Genomic DNA, 7,500 nt, shown 5'->3' on the forward strand with positions numbered 1-7,500 from the left:
ATAGACGGTGGGGTCTGGTTAGGCTGGTGTGTCTGACCGCCGTCCATCCATACTTTAACTTATTCATTCATCGTATATACAAACTACATGAACGTTTACGGACGTTCACGTGTGCATTTATGCACATTCATATGTACGTTCATGTAGCAGACTTTATTTGGGGCTACTATATCCTTTCTCGGATCAAAATTGATCCCCTCTCATTTCTCAGCTGTATGACCCCTTTATGGTTTTAGCGCTCGTCTGTGAATTGTATCTTAGCATTAACATAAATATTGGTCATTTACTAGGTTAGGACCCTCATCAAATACCAGTTCATTCATCTAGCAGGTGCAAAATATGGATACAATCTTAAGATTTCATATAGCTTATCATTTACCATCCTCTCTAGGGTGTTCGAAAGTGCCTCTTCGTGGTTAGATGTATGGACACTTAAGACATGTTCTAATATCTGTCCCTGTAATATGTGACTTTTTAGTAAATGGCTATGTAAGATATAATATTCTAGTATATAACCCTATCTCTGTACACGTATTCAGCATTCCATATGATTGACATGACCACGCAAATTATAGTCGAAGATAATTGCAGCCTAGCCTTAGCCTAACAGTGACAACAACGTACGTACGTACGTCCATTGCTCTTAATTTCCATAAACCTGGTTTACTTGGCACATTTCGTTATGCTGGGCAGTGGATCAGCTGGTTCCTATGTCTACTCTCCAACTTTCTTCAAATTCACTTGCTAGTTCATTTCTAACTTTTTTTTTAATCTGCTTGGAAAACAAAGAATATATTCGAGATTATCTTTATTTAATGCTAATTGAGCCAAAGCATCGATTTCATCGTGCGCCCGAAGGCCTATGTGACAAAATTCACGAGTTTAACGTTGTTCACTTGTTTCACGAAATCGTAATGACACGATTGCAAACAAACCATACCACGGGTGGGGATAGAACCCGCGCGTGGTCTGGAGTTTTATGACTGATCGCGGGTTCTGTCCCCGCCCGTGGTACGGTTTGTTCAGTTGTCAGCACTGTCAGCATGGGAGGATCAGTCTCATTTTCAGCACTGGCATGTCAGAATGTATGAGCACATTTCCTTTACTTGCTACCCCGTTAATTAACCTAGCAGTAAATTGATAGCTGGGTACTGACTGTTATAAGTTCCATCCTATGAAAGAGAACAGGACCACGACGGAAATAAGTCACACTGCTTTTCTTGGGTTACCCTGGGGTTATAACTCTTCAAAACCGAAATAACATTTTGTAAAGACTCCTGACCATGTGTATGGGCCATCATTTGAGAGATGGAAGGGTAGAGGAATGCAGGAAAACTAGCTTGCAAGCCGCCAGGGTCTCACGGAGCGGCTCACTCGGTAAAGGAAGCAAAACATATTAATTTCCATGTAGGAAGTGAGAGTGGATTACCTCTTCGATCTGAGCATAACCCAGGAAAGACACTCATTGCTCAGTTGTAACCTATTTAAAATATGATGACGTTTTATAAAAACTTCATAAATCCTAAAACGTGATTTTAGCACATTTTAAGCTCCGTGTCCCTGCGTATTTTCCCGTTCCATCGTTAATTTATTCATCATCAAGACTGGCGTTGTTTTGTTGGGACGAAGGGGTGACTAGTAGGCAAGAGGATAAAAGGTAGTTCGGGGGAGTCGAGGTCACCTACTATCAGAAGAGCTGAGTGCTTCCTGCTCCAGTGTGTTGGTAGTGGTGGTCTGTGTGCTGATGAAGTCAGCAGTCACATGACACGCATGAACACGCACGCGCGGCCAGGAGCCAAGGATCGACGCCAGCAACCACGAAAAGGTGAGCACAAATGAGGATACACTCACCTGTAGCTGCTTTATTGTACTTTCTTCCTGTCCCACCAGGGTTTTGAAGGGGATCTATCTTTGATGCCTCTAATTTTTTTAATCATTTATCGTCCATTACAGCGTAATACGAAGCGGTAAAATACAGTATTTTGTTGCATATTTGCAGTAAGTTTTGTTTCCTTATATGTGGCCTTCCTGTACCCTTATAACAACCAGGAAGGAGATTCGCGTATGCCAAGAGGAGGAGGAGCAGAACAAGAGGAAGATAGAAGAGAGAGCCCATAGGTATCAAAAGACTTTAAAGAATGACCTGTTTTATCCTCTGGAAAATGAGTATCCAACTCAGTGATTGCAAGTCACTTTAAAAGCGTAAAAATGTTTCAGTGTGTGAGGGTGGTCACGTGGCTTGGGGGATCCGTAACCCCCCAACCTTTACCCCGTGTTAGAATGTGAAGCTTCGGCTCCAAGCTCAGTAATTGTCTTCAGTGTCTCTAGCTACTGACTGCCACAGCGTCAGTAGCTGCGTTCACATCACTACTACTGCTATAACTTAGCAGTAACGAGTATTTTTTTTTTTCGAATGATAACTAATATACTGCTGTGCAAATGTGTTTTAAATGCCGTCCTTCTGCAAGTATTAATGTGTTAATGAATGGTATGCAAAACTCAAGATATATACTGAACATGCAGGTATTTGCACAGCAAAAAAGTACATATGCGGACCTGTAGGGCACAAGAGACAGTATATACATGTGGAGACCACAACATAATGTAAATAATTTACCGACCGAGCACAATTCATGAATACTCAGGGCAAGTCAGCAATAAAAATAACAGAACAGTTGTTTACAATCGTGTTATTACGATTTCGCGAATTTAAGATACAAACATGCTCAGTGGAATCTACCTACGCGACTCCCACAGTATAATCTACCTGCGCTACTTCCACAGCATAAACTGTGTTAATGTGTGTGGCGACGTATTCGGTACGACATTACTGAACAACAAAGGTGTTTGCCACTGTGTTAGGGTAAGGTGGACACATCAGGGTCGTCCGTAGCAACTGATTACACATCATCATCAATGTGTCTGTTATGCAGCAGCTTGGTGGCATTACATGCTACTACACAACACCTAAGTTTATTTTTTTTACTAAAATTGGATACATCAGTAGTGTGCTGCTACCCTGTTCTATATGATAGTTACGTAATGGGAACAAATGCTATCTATAATTTCCTGTCATATTCCATCATACAGGATGGATTTCATACATGTACAGTTGAAATCTTATGTCTGGGGTGGGAGACTACATTAGGGCAATGGGGATATCGTCAGGTATTCCATTAAGGGTTCAGTAGTTACGGCAGCTGGAAGGGTTTCCAGCAGAACAGAAGCTACTATTACTTGGAAATTAGCATATCTTAGGATGGCCTGTCCCACATACACAAGTAATGGATTTTTTATGAATATATGTCCATCATCACAGAACGAAAAATAAGAAAAGAGACGCGGGGAAATGGGAGGTTGATTTTTAACCATATTATACACTATATCTAAAATTACATATGTATCTACCTGGAGGGTATTCCGGGGATCAAGGCCCCCGCGGCCCGGTCCACGACCAGGCTCCCCGGTGGATCAGGGCCTCATCAACAAGGCTGTTACTGCTGGCCGCACGCAGTCCAACGTACGAACCACAGCCCGGCTGATCCGGCACCGACTTTCGATATCTGTCCAGTTCCCTCTTGAAAACAACCAGAGGTCTACTGGTAATGCCCATTATTGCTGGTGGGAGGTTGTTGAACAGTCTTGGTGGCCCCGGACTATGTAAATTCATTGCTGCAATACTCTAGACATTTTAAACTACATTATATACTTAAGAATAGATACTTACATCGTAAAACACACTATTTCACAAGTACTAAGCAATAAGCCTAAATCTCAGCTGACCCAAGAGAAGTTGGAGAGGACTAGGCTAGTTTGGTTTCAAAATTAACAACCCGTACACCTTGTTAATTCATAGTTATATACACAGCACGAGTCTGTACACACTGTACACAAGGGCACACTTCTTGCACATGAATGCACACATACATCTACACTGCTTTTCAAGGCAGGGAATGCTTTGATGCTGTGAAGTGCTCTTGAATCAAGGAGTTGAAGCTGCCTTTACCTTCGGATCAAAACTAATTACCCCCATTACTCAGGCTGTGTATGACTCTTACAGGTTTACCGCTTCCCCGTGAATATATAATAATATATATATACAGACATTGTTTCTACGTCCACAGCAGGACTCGAACCTGCTAACTCTGTATCAGAGTCGGCGGGTCTAATCTCGTGGTAAAGTACTGTGGACTCTGATACAGAGTTAGCAGGTTCGAGTCCTGCTGTGGACGTAGAGACAATGTTTGTAAATAATTTCACCCGTTTGCGAATTGTTAAGCATAATAATATATGTAGTGTGCATATATATATATATATATATATATATATATATATATATATATATATATATATATATATATATATATATATATATATATATATATATATATATATATATATATATATATATATATATATATATATATATATATATATATATATATATATATATATATATATATATATATATATATATATATATATATATATATATATATATATATATATATATATTATATGTATATAGACAACAGTTAGTCTGACACTGCTGAGTACTGCAGTAATGGCAAACGGGCATGAGGACAGTGTAATATACTACTGTTGTAAGGCTTCAGTCACTATATAGAATGATCATTATTTTCAAAGACTAATATTGCAGGTAAGCCGAGTAAATTATTTAGGTTAAAGAATGTCGTAAACCTGTTGATTCTAACACGTAATAATGTGTAAATGTTGAATTAAGTGAGCATGAAGGCAGCCTCGCCCTGTAGTGTGGGTGAATGTGGCACGTGCCGAGTACATTTTCTGTTTGTTCGATGCACACAAACCAACCACAAATCCTATAGTCATCTTTGACAGCTGTAAGCAAGGAAACCAGAGTCATCAATCACATAAGCTATTTCCGAGTCTAACTTCTGTCCTTCACTGATTTTTTTGACATTGTTTCTGGCCGTTACTTATAACACAATCCAGTACTGAAGGCCTGCAGCAGAATACTTGAGGTGAGCATGGAAGCAGCCTGGCCCTGTATATTATGGGTGAGCATGGAGGCAGCCTGGCCCTGGATAGTGTGGGTGAGCGTGGAGGTTGCCTGGCCCTGGACATTGTGGGTGAGCATGGAGGTAGCCTTGCCCTGGACATTGTGGGTGAGCATGGAGGTAGCCTGTCTTGGGCAGTATGGGTGGGCATGTAGGCAGCCTGTCCTGGACAGTGTGGGTGAGCATGAAGACAGCCTGACCCTGTGGAGTGTATTGTGAGTGCAGCAGCACTCATTACAATATCTGTGATATCACATTATTTTAGTTGTTTGTAGACATATATTTAGCTTATGTTTGGTTGAGACGCACTGATGCAGTGTTGGGCAACCATCTTAACGACAGTGAAATATTCTATAATGAACATGTCGTAGTGACCTGTTTTCGATATTTCCTAGGATTCCTTAACGAAGTCAAACAGTGTGAGAATGTTGTGATGTACAGGCAGGCACACAGATGCATACACGTGACAATGCTCTCAGATGCAGAAGATATACGCAGTAAGGAGAACAACAATGTGGGCCCCAGCACACTACCCTGCAGCACCCTGCATTGTTCACTATCAGGAAGACGGCCAACACCCTTGACCTTTCGGTCGGTATTCACACAAATATTTGATCCCTTTCTGCTTCCCTCGCAGCTTCATGTATTTATCTCCTCTTCCCAGAAGAGTACACCCATCATGATTTAACAATTTCTCACCAAAGCACAATATTCCCACTCACAAAATACCGGTATTGTACTTATCACTGGTTTTCCCTAAATTCTTTTATACTGTAGATATTACCATATTCACATTTCAGAAGCACATCAGATCTCTAAAAACCCAGTAACTTTCTCTCCGATTCAACACTTAGTGAAGCATGATCAAGCTTCTACCTCTTAATTTGCTCATACCTTTCTCCCAACCCTACTTCAAATGTCTCCATTGTCCTCTTCCATTCACCCTAGATCTATACACGCTCCTGGTCAACCTATCTTGCTCCAACTTTTCTAAATGACCAGAAACATCCCAACAACCCCTCTCCTCTGAGGGGTTATTTTATAAAGCTTCTTCATTCCTTATTTTCTGCATAATATTCACACCTCATCTATGTGAAAGCCTCTCCACTATCCGAGGCCTCGTTCCTACAGCATTCGAAGATTGTACTTCATGCTTATACAGAAGCGTTGAAATAACTATCCAGTCTTTCATTTCTTATATCTCTACTTACTTTTATATTTTTGCTCATTATTTTTTATTTCACTTTCCATTTTTTCATATGCACTCTCCTTCACTAACCTCTGCAGCTTCTCTGAATCTTTCGAGGTACTGTCAAAACACATTATATCGGATAATAGTTCTTACCTTGTAAATTTGATTTCTGTAAAAAAACTTACAACTGTTTATAATACTCCGGTATTTATTTATAACTCCGTCCTATATACACTAGAGCAACCACAGTAACATCATACATCATTGACCTAAAACAAATTTTACCTGATGGTTAGATATTTTGTTATCATTAAGGCTTCATTTCACTTGTGCACAAACATCAAGAATACTTTGATCCCTAAAACAGGGATTAAGGTAAACCCTCACTGTGTGTACCCAAATGTATAAACCTGTTGGTGTAGATACCTTTATCTGAAAATATTTATCTTCTCTCCTACGCACCTTAACTTGACCTTCATTCTCCAGAATTTTTTTCTTCACCGCTTTCAGTAATGTATAATCTGTTCCATCCGTTTGCAACACTATCAAAATTCCACGTGAAAGGAACGTGGCATATAACGCAACATGAACGTATAACAGAACATAGAACTTACAACCATACAGGTAGCAGTAAGTTTTTAGTGCCAGGAAACTAAAAAAGAATAGCAAGTAATCGTAAGAATGTACTACCACCTAGCAACCATCTTGGACTGGAAACGAAGCCACTGGAAACAAAGCCAGTGGCGTGCTCACCGACGCTACATATATTGAAGACAACAGAAAGCCCCAGCACAAGGACAAACAACATAACATTTGTTTTGCAAACACTGAGGGCCTTCACCGCGCAACAACGAAATACCGTTCATCAGCCGTCTCCTCACTGAGTCAAATGCAGTGTTTGCTGTTTTCAATTCAAATTCAAAGTTTATTCTCTATAAGGATTACAATGCTGAGTTTACAGAAATTTGGTTATTGTTTGGTTTACATGTAGTAAAATTGTGATTACAGAGTGTACCACTAGAACGCTTAGCATGGCTAGGCATTTCGGGCATACTTAGTTTTCGTGGAAACCCACATAAAAGGCTACTTTGACAGCAAAATATGGATCCTGGGTACACTCTTCTCTGATACGAAGGGGAAGGGAGTTTCTGTATAATGTCACGAGTCGCTTATATGTACCGAGTTATTTAATACCACGAATGAGGTGGTCGATGCTCTGGTGGTTAAAATTGAAAACCTAAATCTAGTTATTGTAATTGTATATAAACA

At 40.1% G+C, this 7,500-nt stretch overlaps 1 protein-coding gene across 7 annotated transcripts in view; it reads left to right on the forward strand.

Annotated features, from left to right (window-relative positions):
• The window catches only part of LOC128702118 (uncharacterized), a 120,486-nt gene that overhangs the window by 49,556 nt on the left and 63,430 nt on the right, over positions 1-7,500 (forward strand). The window lies entirely within an intron of this gene.

The sequence above is a fragment of the Cherax quadricarinatus genome, chromosome 37 (assembly GCF_038502225.1).
Source record: "Cherax quadricarinatus isolate ZL_2023a chromosome 37, ASM3850222v1, whole genome shotgun sequence".
NCBI lineage: Eukaryota > Metazoa > Arthropoda > Malacostraca > Decapoda > Parastacidae > Cherax > Cherax quadricarinatus.